Below are 16,795 nucleotides of genomic sequence, written 5' to 3' on the forward strand. Positions count from 1 at the left end.
CACAAATTCGTCCCTTCACTCAGATGTCCCTCGAAAATGGCCTTAGCGAGAATCGAACTTGCGTCTCCACTAGGGAGGGCAGACCAAATTACCACTAGACCAAGTTTTCAGGACTATTTACATTCCCTTAACAAGTCGGATACTTATATTTTATCTGTGGTAGAATTCGAACAACAAATACCTGTGTACAGGTTTGAATTATATTTATACTTCATGAATCGTTAAGAGTTAATTTTTATACTTCGCTCTATGTATCTAACTATCAGCATAGTGATTTACTTGAACGGTCCATGTGGTATGTCTGACTCGCTAGCTTGGTCGGATTTTTTCCTTCTCAGAAACTACATTTGGTTCTCTTTGTCCACCCATCGCTGACCCATTTGATCATTTTCATTTAATGGTAAATAAAAAGAATTCTCAAGTTAATGTAAACTAAATAACAACTAAACTTGTAACCCCCGGTATCTTTTAAAGTAGTGGCGGATCTAGAAAATCCATATAGGGGTAACGTTTCAAAAAAAGGGTAACGAAATCGAAAAAACGTCAAGTTTTTCCTAAATTTACGCTACCGTCAAAGCGTCACTATAGGTCTGCCCCTGCTTTAGTAGGCTGATTAGCTTATCCTGTAACAATGTCCGCATAAATGCGAAAGTTATCTCCAATTGTGTTGGTGCACTTGTGTCTGTACTTTGTCTGTATTCGGTCACGTTATAAACGATGTCCTTGTTAGTCATGTAAGTTTGACCAAGTCAACTGTCCTCCTAGTTTGACTTGGCCAAACAGTTAGAAAGATGGTTGTCTTTTGTCTGGCTCGAAGGATGCTCATCGAAGGATAATGTTGATCCTTCGATGAACTCGAAAGATGAACCTTCGATGGATGATTCGATAGATTATCCTTCGAGGTTAATGCAGATCCTTCGAAGACTTTGTAATCGATAGATGATCCTTCGACCATCTATCGGATCCTTCGGTCAGACATGCAGAGCTGGGTATATATATACCCATTCAGTGTGTTGTGTTACTTAGACACTTAGAGACAGAAACACCAAGAGATAGAGAGAGTTGAGAGCATTCTGTCCGAAACACACACACACACTTTGAGAGTTTGCAAGTTAGATTTGTAAACATTGTGCTTGTAACCGGAACCTTCATACGTATTAATACAGTGGTGTTAATCGGTGAACCTTGTGTGTTGTGCTTTATACTTGTTTCATCTCGGTTTGCTTGCTAGCTTGGATTCCGCACTCGCTAGTGGGTTTGTATAACAAGGTTTAGGTTCGTCATCCTCCGAGAGGGACCTACAAGTGGTATCAGAGCCGTGGCTCTTTACCTTGTTTAAAACCGGGTTTGTTCAAGTTCTTGGTGTGTTTGGACATTTGGTTTAGCACCCGTTTTTGGAGTTTTCTTGCATTTTTAAACTGAAAAACGTGTTCTAAACCTTTCGGGAGTGTTCAGGTTGGGTTGGGTAACTTAAAATCTTGTTCTAAAAAGTTTTGGTTATTTCCGGCCAAGATTCCGGTTATCTCCGGTGACTGGACTTGTTGGATAAGGTTTGCCTTTTTGGGAAATTTTATTTGAAAGTCAAAAAGTTGGTGAAAAATCGTGTGCAGAACATCCCTTCTGCCGAAAGTTGGTACACCAACCAATCACCTTTCTCACCAACCTGTCACCTTTTTGACAGGTGTGTCAGAGCATTCGAAAGATATCCTTCGACATCGAAAGATCATCTTTCGATCAAAGACAGCTCGATAGATAAGCATCTTTCGAGTAGTCTTTCGAAGTCTAAACATTATCTTTCGTACTTGGAATCTTTTCGAAGGATACATTCTCGAAAGATAAGGACCTTTCATTGTGAATCTTTCGAGATCAGTGTTCGAAAGATAAGGATCTTTCATTGTGAATCTTTCGAGATTGTTATCCGAAAGATAAGGATCTCTCGAATTGTGAATCTTTCAAGATAGATATTCGAAAGATAAGGATCTTTCTATTTGTGAATCTTTCGAAGTCTTTGTTCGAAACTCAACAGCGATCTTTCGAACACTGTTGATCCTTCGAACAAGTCTTGATCTTTCGAACAAGTCAGTATCTTTCAATTCGTGTCTGTTTGCATTTAACAGTTTGTGTTTGTGTAGGTTTTCTATTAGTATTTGATCAAAATGAGTTGTACAAGTCCTTGGGATTGGAGTTTGGACTCACAATCTAGTCAAGAACTAACTTCTGCTGCAGCTTGGGCAAAGAGTATGTTTCCACCGCCATCAATCAGTCCAAGTCAATGGGCTTTGGTATCCAATCAAAGTCAAAGCATTCAAAACCTTTTGATTAGTGAAAGCGAAACGGGAAGCAACAATCGTCCACCGAAGTTGAACCATATGAACGATTTTCCATCATGGAAAAACCATTTTCACACGTATGTTCAAGGGCAAAGCACCGATCTTTGGACATGTTTTATCAATGCGTTCAATACTAATCTTGAAGTTGCAGCTTCCACTTCAGAAGGTTATGCTAACATGCTTGAAAATGACAAGAAGGCTTATGAATTGGAGAAAAAGGCCTTTGCTACACTTACACAAGCACTCAACAAAGATATCTATCATCAGTTCTCATACTGCAAAACCACGAAAACGTTGTGGGATGCCTTAGTAGCTAGAGGAGAAGGCAATGCAGCTGCTCGAAAGTCTCGTCATGATTTGTTGAAGAAAGAATTTGAATCGTTTCAATTTTTGGAAAACGAAACTCTAAATGATATGACAACACGGTTCTATCATTTGATTAGTGAAATGTGTGCTTATGGGGTTGTATCTACTCAACAAGACATGGTGAATAGGTTTGCTGACGCCTTGCCTCCAAAATGGAGTTCGTTTATTGAGTTGTTGAAGCATACCGGAACTCTAGACACTGTTAACATCTATGAGTTCATTCAGAAGCTGGAACATAAGAATGATGAAGAAATCAGGAAAGCAAAGCGAGCTCCCGCTCCTCAGAATACAGAAATGTACCTTCCAGGCTTCGATGCTTTGGCAAGATCCGCTGCAGCTCAGCAACCTAAACTGCAGACTGCATTTGTGTCCAACACAAGTTCCTTTCCGTTTCCTCAGTCAACAGCTGCTCCACCACAACCTCAATTCGATCCGAGGTCTTACATTCCTGTCCCAACACAGCCACAAGTCCAACCTCAACAACAACAACAACAAGCTCATTATACCAGCAATCCTCAACCTCAACACCAAAATCCTAACACAATCCGAGTCAACAATTCAAATCTTTCACACCTTAGCATTGAAGTTGCTAAGGAGCATATGGAAATTATCAACACCATGGTCAGTGCTTACTGTGGTTTGGTAGCAGGTCAGCTTGGAAACATCAACATGACCAATGAAGATTATCAACAGATCGACAAGGAAGAAATGGAGTTGATGGATATTAAGTGGGCTTTTGCAAGTGCGGTTAGAAGGGCCAAAGACTTCATGGCTCGTACTAGTAGAACTTCGTTGGAAGGAAAGAAAGATACGAAGTATGGGTTTGATATCAACGCCGTTACATGCTTCAACTGTGGTAATAAAGGGCACTTCAAACGTGAGTGCACTCTACCAACAAAACATGGCAATCACAACCCTTTCAGAAACCAGACGAGTACTACAAATGTGAATGCCCAGCAAGAGAACCGTGAAAGGAGGATGGTGGCAGTTAATAACAATCAGGGCCAGCCTGGAACTTCAAATCCCAATCGGGCTTTAGCTGTTCAAGCTGATGAGGGATGTGACTGGTCAGTGCAGTTTGGTGATGATGATCAGAGAAGTGGAACAGCTTGTTATGCAAAGATCGTCGAGCATGTTCATAAAGAAGAGTCTTCTGGAAGTGATGACAGTTCTGGTTATTCTGGAAGTTCTGATGAAGAAGGCTCTGTTTCTGGGGATAATCACTCAGAGTCTGATGTGAAGGAGGAAGGAGGTGATGATATTCAGGATCTACTGAGTGAAGCTGATGAGCTTAAATGTCAGAAATCAATTCTGATTAGGAAGGCGGCTACTGCATCAAAGGAGATGGAGAAGTTATTTTCTGAAGATGGAGCTTTTTCTTTTCAAACTGCCTTTATGGCAAACGGTTCAGCCTCTTCTAGTCAGGTAAATTCTGAACCTCCTGCTCCTAGTGTTTGTAAATCATGTGCTGATATGAAGCTTGAATCAGAAAAGCTTCATAGTCATAATCAGAATTTGGTTATTGAACTGTCGAAATGCAAAGAGGCGAACATGGCTTTAACTCGGAATGAAAAAGAATTTAAATCTGTAATAGAAACATTAAAGAAAAATGTGTCCGAGGTTAACAAAGTAGTTTACCACAAGCAAGTAAGTATAAATGAATATATTAACATTGTGGAAGAAACTAAAAAGCAATTAGCCATTGCCCAATGCGAGCATGATGCGATCAAACAGAAATTGGATAGTTATTCTAACTCCCAATTTGTGCTTGATCACATCATCGATGTTCAACAACCAAAGGGAAATCAGAAAGGCATAGGGTACAAGAAATGTCCGCCCCCTTTGATGAACAATTATACCAAGATGCCTGATGAGGAGGAAATGCCTCGGTATGAACCCAGTGTGCCTCTAGATGTTGAGGAATTTGCTACTGGCCTAGGGTTCAAACCGGAAAATTCATCCTCTAAGCAACAAGAAACGTCATCATCCGTGAAACAAAGTCCTCCAACCATTGAGGACTATGATTCTTCAGATGATGAATCAGATGTGAATGACAAGGATGAATCACTTGATGAAACGAGAGGAGTAGAAATTCCAATTGAGAATCATATTCTTTGTGATCCTCCTACTTCTGTCGTGCAACCTGTTGCCAAGCAAGTGATAGATCCTGTCAAAGCTATCAAAGATGTCAGGAATGACAAGGAAAGTATGTCTGCCGTTAAAGGTGATAATGTGTTGTATACTTTGGTCGGGGATAGTAAAATTTATTCAAACAAAGTTTTTCCAATCAAAAATGTCAATCAATCTTTGATTGACAAAGTGTTTGAAGATACTACGAATAAATTTTTGGGAAAGACCATTCCAGGAGTTGTGGTAACACAATGTGATCCTGTTCCAAAATCAGAAATTAGAAAATAATTTGGAAACCAAAAGTCACCGACAAAGCAACAACCAATTGCCTTTAAGGGTAAACAACAACAACGAGCTCCAAAGCCAAAGGCTAAGGTTGAATCAAAAGGAGCTCGCTACAAGAAGAAAGCAAAAGATGTTAAATTTGTAGTATCAAAAGGTACGGATAAAATTGAGACTTTTGAAAACAAATCAAACACTGATTTTGTACAACAAGTCAAGATTTTGAAACGTAACAGTGATAACAATTACACCCAACACACAAACGGGTGTGATGAAAGAGCAAGTACCTCAGGTTCTACAGGTTCGACATCTGCCAGTCGATCAAGTTCTCCTAAGTTTGTTGAAAGGAGAACTTGTTTCAAATGTGGGAAGTTTGGGCACATCATTAAAGACTGCACAAACTTGCCCAAACCAAATTTTGTTGAAAGAACCACTTCTGAACAAGGTCACTCACAACGTCGTCCTGTTTCTCCAAAACATGATAAAAGAACTGTTAAGGAACAAGAAACGAAACAACGACGTCATAACATCAAAGCTGTTGAAAAGGCTTTAAAATCTGAAGTTAAAACGGTTAAAAGAAAACCTAGTTTGTCACAACCATTAAAGTCAGAAACTGTACATAATACACAATCTGGTAAACAAAGACAAACTTGGAGATCTAAAAGGAGTGATAGTTCAGGGGGAGTTAATGTGTTTGAAAACCATCAACAGATCGAGCTCATGTTTCGAGATGCTCAGGGACGACCCAAGACCACTAAGGCTTGGGTCCCCATCCTCAACTGATGTTTTTATATGACATGTGCAAGATGTTCTAGGAGGAACTATTAATAGTCATTGGATTGTTGATAGTGGAGCATCCAAGCACGTGACCGGCGACTTACGGCTCCTATACGACGTGAGAAACATTAGAGGAGGGTATGTTGCTTTTGCGGGAGACAAAGGCGGATTCATCACTGGAGAGGGAAGTATCTCAAATGGCATCGTGTGCTTCGATAAGATCAATTATGTTAAGCAAATTGATCACAATCTTCTCAGTGTGTCGCAAATCTGCGATAAGAAATTCACCGTGCATTTTGATGATGCCGGCTGCTATGTGCTGAAACCTGGATTCAAAATTCCACAAGAATGAATTCTCTTATCGGCTCCGAGAGTTAATGATCTTTATATTCTCGACATGAGCCAAGCGATTACAACATCTGCACAAGTCACATGCTTTGTCTCAAAAGCCACAGAAAAGGAGTCTATATCTTGGCACAGAAGAATGGGACACATTCACTTGAGAAAGATGAACCATTTGGTGAAAAATAATCTTGTGAATGATGTGCCTGTGAGAAGTTTTCATTTACAAGATATCTGTGTCTCGTGCCAAAAAGGGAAGCAAACAAAGAAGTCTCACCCTTTGAAGAAAATCAACACTGTCAGCATGCCTCTCGAACGTCTTCATATGGACCTTTTTGGACCTATGAAGCACAAGACAACGTTTGGTGATGCCTATTGTCTAGTTGTTACTGATGATTATTCTAGATTTTCTTGGGTATCCTTTATGGCACACAAGAGTCAAACTCCTGGCATCCTCAAGGATCTTCTTACAATGTTGGAGAATCTCTATTCGTTGTAAGTGAAGAGGATCCGAAGCGACAATGGAACCGAATTCAAGAATCAAGTTATGGATGAGTTTTGTACTTCTAAAGGCATTCTTCATGAGTACAGTTCTCGTTATACTCCACAACAAAATGGTGTCGCAGAGAGGAAGAATCGAACGATTATAGAAACTGCAAGAACAATGTTAGTAGAGTCGGAACTCCCTATTCAATTCTGGGGGGAGGCTGTATCGGCTGCATGCTACACGTTAAACAGAGTTCTTACAGTAAAGAGACATGGCATGACTTGCTTCGAACTCCTTCAGAAAAGGAAACCGGATCTTTCTTACCTAGAACCGTTTGGTGCTCCATGTACTATGATTGAGCCGGATGGAAAGTTTGGAGCAAGAGCTATCGAGGGTTTCTTTCTTGGATATGCTACTCCGAATTTTCGTGTTTGGAATCTAGCTACCAAAAAGATTGAGCTATGGAGTGAAGTGAGGGTTCAAAGGTACACGAGTCCTGTTAGGGCTCCCGGTGATCCGTGGATGTTCGATTATGATGGGCTATTTGACTCCTTCAATCTGCCAACCTTTGACGAAGAATCAGCAGCGGCTAGGATGTTGTTGGAAAGTGACAACGCTGCTGTCTCGCCTTTGGTTAGACCTATTGTTGTTGACCCTCAAGCTTCTTCGTCTGTCAACAATATGGTTCAAAATGAGGTTTATGAAGATGCTGCTGATTATAATGACTCTTCTGAAGATGATGAATATCATGATGCAGCTGAAGGATCTTCGGCTCCAGCTGCTCCTGTTCAAGGTGCCTCTGGTGATACACCTCATACGCAGAATGTAGACACTGCTGAAGGGAATGCATCCACCTCTACCCACATTCCTGGTGTGGAGTTGGTTGTTGATCTTAATCTTACCAATTTGGGTATCAATGCAAATGTGCCAGATAATCCTGAAATGAGAATTCATGATACCCATCCCCAGCAGAACATAATAGGAGATGTCCATCGAGGTGTGCAGACGCGTAATCAGCTGAGAAACAACCGGAATGCTGGTTTGTATTCAACTATAAGAGAATCTGGTCAACAAAATGACTGGTCCTTCGCGTGTTACGTGTCACAAGAAGAACCAAAATCGTGGAAAGAAGCATTGAAAGACAGTGCTTGGGTTGAAGCCATGCAGGAAGAATTACAGCAATTTCAAAAGCTTGGTGTTTGGAAGCTTGTTGAAAAACCTGAGAACTACAAGAAGATTGGCACTCGATGGGTCTTCAAATGCAAGAAAGACGACCGTGGAGTGGTTATTCGGAACAAAGCTCGTTTAGTCGTTCAAGGTTTTCGTCAGATTGAAGGGATCGACTACAACGAAGTGTATGCACCTGTTGCACGTCTCGAAGCAATTCGAATCTTTCTAGCCTATGCGTCTTTCAAAGGATTCAAGGTTTATCAGATGGACGTCAAAAGTGCTTTTCTACATGGTGTGGTTGAAGAAGAGGTATATGTCGAACAGCCTCCAGGTTTTGAAGATCCTGTCCATCCCGATCGGGTTTGGTTGCTCAACAAAGCTCTCTATGGTCTTCATCAAGCACCGCGAGCTTGGTATGCAACCTTATCTACATATCTGCTGGAGAACGGTTTTCGAAGGGGTCTTATCGATTGTACTCTTTTCATCAAGGAACAAGATGGAGATCTTCTTCTGGTACAGGTATACGTTGATGATATTATTTTTGGTTCTACTAATGATGTTTTGTGTAGGAATTTCGAGCGCATTATGCAGGATAAGTTCGAGATGAGTGCTATGGGGGAAATGACCTTTTTCTTGGGCCTACAAGTGCAACAAACTGAGTCTGGGATATTCATCCATCAGACTAAATATGTTGGTGACATCTTGAGCCGGTTCCAGATGACTGATGCAACGCCCATTGGTACCCCACTGCCACAAAATCACGGAATTACTCCGGACTTGAAGGGTGAACCTGTTAGCCCCTCATACTATCGCGCAATGATCGGATCTCTTATGTACCTCACAGCATCAAGACCAGACATAATGTATCCAACGTGCCTGCTAGCCAGATATCAAGTCAACCCGAAGGCCTCACATCTTGCAGCTGTAAAAAGGATTTTTCGTTATTTAAAGGCTTACCCTGACACCGGTCTGTGGTACCCTAGGGATAATAACTTTGACTTGATCGCATTCAGTGATTCTGATCATGGCGGATGTAAAATCGACGGCAAATCCACAACGGCTGGATGTCAGTTTTTAGGAAATCGCCTAGTCACATGGCAGTGCAAGAAGCAGACGTGCGTCGCTACTTCAACATGCGAAGCTGAATACATTGCTGCCTCAAGTTGTTGCTCCCAAGTTCTTTGGATCCAACAACAATTGCGGGACTACGGTTTTGAATTCCTAACTACTCCTATTTACGTTGATAATTCTGCTGCTTTACAGATCACTAGAAATCCTGTGCAGCATTAAAAGACCAAACACATCGAAATCAAATATCACTTCATACGTGATTGCTTTGAGAAATGGCTAATCGATGTTGTTAAGGTCCACACCGATGACCAACGTGCCGACTTATTTACCAAAGCTTTTGACAAATCTAGATTTGACTTCCTATTATTGGTAAACGGCATTAAGGTCAAGCAAGAGTAAACCAACATCGGAAAATCATTTTTGTAAATACCTTTGTGTTTTAAATTTATCTTAGTTTATTGATTTTAGGGGGAGTAAATCCAAAAATCGGAAAATCCAAAAACATCGAAAAATTTCAAAAACACAAAAACAATAGAAAAACAAAAATGAGTTTCCTGGCGAGCAAAAGAGAAAATGATAGTACATCAGTGGTCTATCCAAACCTCCTTAAACCTTAAATAAAAAAATGATAAGCAGCTCTATATAAGATGTATCGGTAGGCTCACAATCATTTTAAAGTGTGCAGGGTGATATAAATCTTAAATCGACTGAAGACCAGGTGGGAACCATTCATTGGCATATGGTCTTAGTACCGAAATTTCGTTTGATAGATTGCCGAGGTTCTGAGATATTCGGTCTTTATGCTGCTTATCATCTGGGTATCATGGTTGTATCTTTTACCGAAAAATAACGGGGACGCAAGTCTAGATCTTCCATGATACTATACATACGTGTACATATTACATACTGCATTCGACCTCAATAAGTGATAAACAATCACATGTCCAAACAAATAAGTGATAAAATATCACATTTATCCGGGAGTCAAGTTCGTCTCTCTGCTGTACGGAAGTACTGACCTGTTCACGGACTTGCTCCTGTGCCCTCATGCATATGAAAATCAAGTTCCTCATCAATAAGTGCTTATATCACATAGGGCTTGTTTTCAATTCAAAATAAGTGAGTATCTCACATTTTATACGGTCAAACAGATGATAATCAGTATACTCACCGGTAAGATGAACCCTCGTGCATACCTTGATACGGGAATGTGTCGTGATGTGGATGAACACCGGTCGGTAAGTATAAATCATAACTTAATGTATCTCCTAAACATGATTACATCTGATAAGTTGAGCTTAAGTGGACAACAATACCGATAATTGTTATAGGATGCTTATCTTAATGTTAACTAACTGAACAACAAGAGTGTTTTGACATGACCGTACACTGATATGATTCTCTTACCCTCGAAACTCGCAAAAAGAATGTCTGTATATATTTATTTACTGCTTAACTTTTATTGTTTTATTTTAAACAGTTTCGTCGTTTGGTGCATATCAGCACGACATTAGCGGTGATATCGTTTGATTACACTCAAAAGATATTAAAATTGTTGCCTTTTAATCTATTCAAAAATACCAAAAAGATTTTAGGTGTGTTTTAATATAAACTTTGTAAAAGCCAAAAAGATTTTATTTATACTTTATTTTCGATCGTACGATGTTGGAGCTCGAGTCGTCGTTACCTGAAACCTGAACGAAAACCGAATTGACTAAATCTTCATAAACGGTCGAAATTTGCAAGATTTGAAAGTTAAATCTAAAATCGAGAAATTTATTAAACTTTCAAACTGTCGGACGGTGTTTGATTGTGACATGGTCATTCGTGTGTCATTTGGTTATACTAACTATTCCAAGCAGCTGTTCTCATTACGAGTTTAGATTTCTTGCATGTGCAGATTCTAAAGGCTAGGAGAACATGGTCGATGACAAGCTTTGGAATGAAGACACGACGAGAAGGCACTCAAAAGATGAAGATGATCGAGTTGCCGCTGGCCATCATCAACACCACAAGGATCTCACTTCATAAAGATCAAGTCATTCACGAGCATAACTCAAGGGGGAGCTTATGTTAAGGGGGAGTTTGTCAACACACTTCCTACATGATACGGGTAGTTTGTTGATACACTCTCTGCTTTCAAGACGTGAAGACTTTGAAGATCCTCCGACATTGAAGACTCGAAAGGACATCAGAGTCTTGAAGACATGAAGATCAAAGATGATCAAGATCAAGACAAATCTGCAAACATCGAAGATCGAGACAAAGCTACAGCCAAGGGGGAGTTTGTTGGTGCACTTGTGTCTGTACTTTGTCTGTATTCGGTCACGTTATAAACGATGTCCTTGTTAGTCATGTAAGTTTGACCAAGTCAACTGTCCTCCTAGTTTGACTTGGCCAAACAGTTAGAAAGATGGTTGTCTTTTGTCTGGCTCGAAGGATGCTCATCGAAGGATAATGTTGATCCTTCGATGAACTCGAAAGATGAACCTTCGATGGATGATTCGATAGATTATCCTTCGAGGTTAATGCAGATCCTTCGAAGACTTTGTAATCGATAGATGATCCTTCGACTATCTATCGGATCCTTCGGTCAGACATGCAGAGCTGGGTATATATATACCCATTCAGTGTGTTGTGTTACTTAGACACTTAGAGACAGAAACACCAAGAGATAGAGAGAGTTGAGAGCATTCTGTCCGAAACACACACACACACTTTGAGAGTTTGCAAGTTAGATTTGTAAACATTGTGCTTGTAACCGGAACCTTCATACGTATTAATACAGTGGTGTTAATCGGTGAACCTTGTGTGTTGTGCTTTATACTTGTTTCATCTCGGTTTGCTTGCTAGCTTGGATTCCGCACTCGCTAGTGGGTTTGTATAACAAGGTTTAGGTTCGTCATCCTCCAAGAGGGACCTACAAATTGCCCGCTACGTACTAAAGACTTCACTTTGGTATGATCTCTATACTACTACTTTAATATGTTTGGATCAAAATTGGTTACTTTTGTTTGCAATTAATCTTATATTTGCTCCAGTATTCAGCTACTTTAATCCGATGTATTATACATGTTTACTTCAGATTGGCGATAAAAAACATCTTTTGGGATGTTGGAATTCTAACTTTGCTGAGTTATTTGAGTTTGCCATCTATGTATGACTTGTAACCTCTTTAAGGTGATACATATTACTCCAAAATTACATCTCAACCAATACAAAAGGGTCTTTGCGACTGAAAACGTTTCACAATATGCTTCGAAACTTAAGATGAAAATAAAATAAAAAAGAAATTATATTTTTTTAATGATCATCTTATATAAAATTAAAAATAATGTGAATTGTAAAATAAGTTCTTCATCTTTATATATTAGGTACGAATACTCAAAGTATATATAGAAAAATATATTAAATTATGATTTATATTTATATTGTATTTTTTTTTCTTTCTGTTTCTATTTTTAATATGTTTGTAACACATTTTTATCTTTAGAAGCACCTTCTTCCACACATATGTCACACCCTCAATTTTTCACATACGAAGTACTACCGCGAGACGTGCGACTGACCAGAAACAAGCCACCAATCATATTGAACAACCATAATAATAATAAAAACAGTTTTATCAAACCAATAGGATTAGTGACTAATAAAGTCTAAGTCCAAAGTTCATGTTTTAAACCAATGTAAGATTAGTCTAAGTCCCTGTGGGTTGTTCACTTTTGCCATTTCAGGTCAAATTTCAAAACTTCACCATTTTCCTCACTGACATTTTGAAAACGTGTCATTTCAGTCCAAAAAAATAACCGTAGTAAAAAAATTCAGTTAGCTTAGTTGTAACCACAGTCAAAATTGCAGTTGGCCGGGATCGAACCCGTGACCAGCGGCTTAGAAACAAACGAATTTTACCTCTAAGCTAACTAAAATTTTTAACTATGGTTATTTTGTGGACTAAAATGGCACGTTTCCAAAATGTCGGGGAGGAAAACGGTACAATTTTGAAATTTGATCTGAAATGACAAAAGTGAAAAAAAAATGTAAGTAAATGACACTTTTAACTCTTAAAATAATATAAAAACATAAATAGGCCCTAGTGTTTGTCACTTTTCTTCAATCACAATAAGGCCGGAGGGTATGGAGGGCACCACCCCGCCACCTCACCACCGATAGCGCCCCCGGGGTGCCACTACCCATGCCAACCGAATTAAACGGGGGCGCCATGGGACTCTCGCCAGCAGGTTAACAAGCAACTTTTGAGTTGATCGATGAAGGATTGGTTAAAGGGGGTCGCTATAGTCCGAAGAGGGATTTATCCCACACATCTGCAAGTTAAGGGGAGAAGCCTCAAAGCTTTCCGTGTCATGTAACGTTGCCGTGACGCTAAAGTGGCATGATAACCGGCATACCAACACCACCACGGGCTTTATATAAATACTGCATTCTATATCTGTTTCGAATTGACCGTCAACTGTACCTTTTTTCTGTGTGATTGTTGTTGAGGTAACGCTTGTTGTACTGTAGATTTACATTATGTTGTAACGTTTTGTGAGCAGGAATTAGTTAAAACTGGTATACTGGGAAGTGTTTAAAGAACGGTTAGGTCAATTCTCTAATAATTGATCCAGTTATTGTTGATTGGATTCAGTATACTACATTTTATATCTGATTCGATGTATGTTTCCAAATCTTTGTCAACTTTACCATTTTTGTGTGATTGTTCTTGACGTAACGGTTGTTGTACGTACAATAGGTTGACATCGCCAATGTTTTAAAGTTGCAAATTATTAGGTTATTACATGCAGTAGGATTCGAACAACTAGATAAGTAATACTTGTGTACAGGTTTCAAAATTCAAAAAAAAAAAAATTATCGTGTGTGTAGATTTGTGCACCACAAGTTTGTGTTTACGGGTACCGTAAATTTTCCGATAGAATTTACGGTACCCGTAAACACAAACTTGTGGTGCTCAAAACTACACACACGACATTTTTTTGAATTTTTTTTACAAATGTGTTTATAATACACGGATCTACGTTTATGAAAAAAAATTGGTCCACCAGCGGTCCTATATATATATATATATATATATATATATATATATATATATATATATATATATAGGGGCTGCTAGAATGAGAACCACCCCGAGTTGTAAGAACCGCGAGAACCATATCATCCGGGTCGCCGTTTACCATGATTTTTTTTACAACTATATGTGTGTATTATAAACACATCCGTAAAAAAAAAAAATTAAACGCCGCAGCCGAGGGGGTAGTTTTTTACACCACAAGTTTGGTGTTTTTATTTTTTTTTTGTTTTCTTTTTTTTTTTTACACCAAACTTGTGGTGTAAAAAACTACCCCCTCGGCCGCGGCGTTTAAAATTTTTTTTTACGGATGTGTTATTATAATACACACATCTAGTTGTAAAAAAAAATCATGGTAAACGGCGACCCGGATTGTGTGGTTCTCGCGGTTCTTACAACTCGGGGTGGTTCTCATTCTAGCGGCCCTATATATATATATATTGGGGAGGGTTTAAATGAGAACGCTAAATATTTGTGAGAACCGTGAGAACAAATGAAAAAACCGCGAGAACTTGGTCAAAAACAATTTGAATTCAAAATTTTTTTCTACACTTATCATTATTATTCGAATACAATGTTAGAAATTTAATTTACACGTTTAAATTTACGTGAATTCGTAAATAAAGAAAATTTACACATGTGTAAGTTTGCCATTTACACATGTGTAAATCTGGTATATTTACACATGTGTAAAAATATAAAAATAGTGATTTTGAAAGGAGAAAAAGAACTATTTGACGTTGTAGATTCTTTTTTTGATGTTGTTTCTTAATTACAATGAGTTTTGTATTAAAAAAATGGTTTTGCTTGGTTTTTTCATTTGTTCTCACGGTTCTCGCAATATTTAGCGTTCTCAAGATAACCCTCCCCTATATATATATATATGATAAGGATCATGTGAGAAGTAGTAGGCTATTTGAGAAACTTGAGAAGCATTCTAGACCACACATTTTTCTTAAGCAAAAAAATGAAAAAAAAATGTAAAAAAAAATGCAAATTTTTTTTTTTTTTTTTGAAAAATCGCAGGTTTTTCTTTAAGAATTTAATTTTTAATTTTTTTTTTTTGAGATTTATACACATGTGTATATTTTTAATCTTTTTAACTATACATATATGTGTATTGTCAATTATACATATATGCATATACATGTTTAAAATTGAAAAATAAGTGTTATTTAGGGTATAGCATTAGTATTTAGGGTTTAGCATTAAGGTTTAGGGTTTAGCTTTATGGTTTAGGGTTTAGCTTTAGGGTTTAGCATTAGGGTTTAATAATAGTATTTAGGGTTTAGCATTAGGGTTTAGCTTTTGGGTTTAGCATTAGGGTTTAGCTTTATCTTTAGGGTTTGCATCAGGGTTTAGTATTAAGGGTTTAGCTTTAGGGTTTAGTTTTAGCTTTAGGGTTTAGCATTAGGGTTTAGCTTTAAGGTTTAGAATTAGGGTTTAGCTTTAGGGTTTAGCATTAGGGTTTAGAATTAGGGTTTAGCTTTAGGGTTTAGGGTTTAGGGTTTAGCATTAAGTGTTTAGGTTTAGTGTTTATTATATAAGGTTTAGGATTTATAACACATATTTTTTCAATTTTAAACATGTATATACATATATGTATAATTGTCAATATACATATATGTATAGTTAAAAGATTAACAATATACACATGTGTATAAATCCAAAAAAAAATTTTAAAAAAAAAAATTAATCCTTAAAGAAAAAGCTGCGATTTTTTAAAAAAGAAAAAAAAAAGTTTTGCATTTTTTTCACCTTTTTTTTTTTGCATTTTTTGCTTAGGGAAAATGTGTGGTTCAGATTGCTTCTCAAGTTTCTCAAATAGGGTGGACTTCTTTTAGGATTCCCACCCTATATATATATATATATATATATATATATATATATATATATATAGGTTTGTCTTCATTTGAAAACTTAAAATTTTAGATACAACGTTTGAAGTTTATGAAATAATTATTTAATGGTTGTGGGAACTCGTATTTTTAATGGTTGTCGATCTATGGGGGAGTGCGTGACCGCTTGGGGCCCGAAATTTTTAATATTTTATATATTGTTTTAAACAAAAAATTAACTACAATTAATTTGAAAAACCAATATAATTGTTAAACTCATGAACTTTTTTTAAAGACTTTAATATTTTTTAAACAAAAAATTAACTACAATTAATTTAAAAACCAAATATGATTGTTAAACCCATGAACCTTTTTTTAAAGACAATGTTTCTCCAGGACTCGACTCATTTACCATTAACCTTCAAGGAGAGCTCCATTTAACTCCAAAGGTTTTGCGATTGGACCCAACCCCCACCCCAAAACCCATTAACCTTTTCATTTAGTTTATTCCCATTCAACAATGAAACTAATTATTCAATTAAACCAAATTACACAACTAAACCCATTAACTCAATAATGAAGAAAAACCAACAAACGATTCCTGATTGTCGATTGAAACCTGATCAACGATTAAGGATGGATGCGAATTCGGCCATATTCCATTGAAACCTGATCGACCAAGGAGGGTTGCCTATGAAATCTGGTCAACTGAAACCTCACAAAGGAGAGCCTGGGATTGAAACTTGTTAATATCCACAACTTTGCTTCAAAAAATGCAAGGAGGGCCTCTAGATTCGTTTAACTAGTTTTATTATTATTAGAGACGATCCTAAAAACTAACTGGTCAATCACAATTCTTGTCGTACTGTTGATCTTTTCTTATGAGTTTATATTTTATGGGCCACATTTTCTAGTC

This window comes from Helianthus annuus, chromosome 17 (assembly GCF_002127325.2).
Source record: "Helianthus annuus cultivar XRQ/B chromosome 17, HanXRQr2.0-SUNRISE, whole genome shotgun sequence".
NCBI classification, from domain to species: domain Eukaryota; kingdom Viridiplantae; phylum Streptophyta; class Magnoliopsida; order Asterales; family Asteraceae; genus Helianthus; species Helianthus annuus.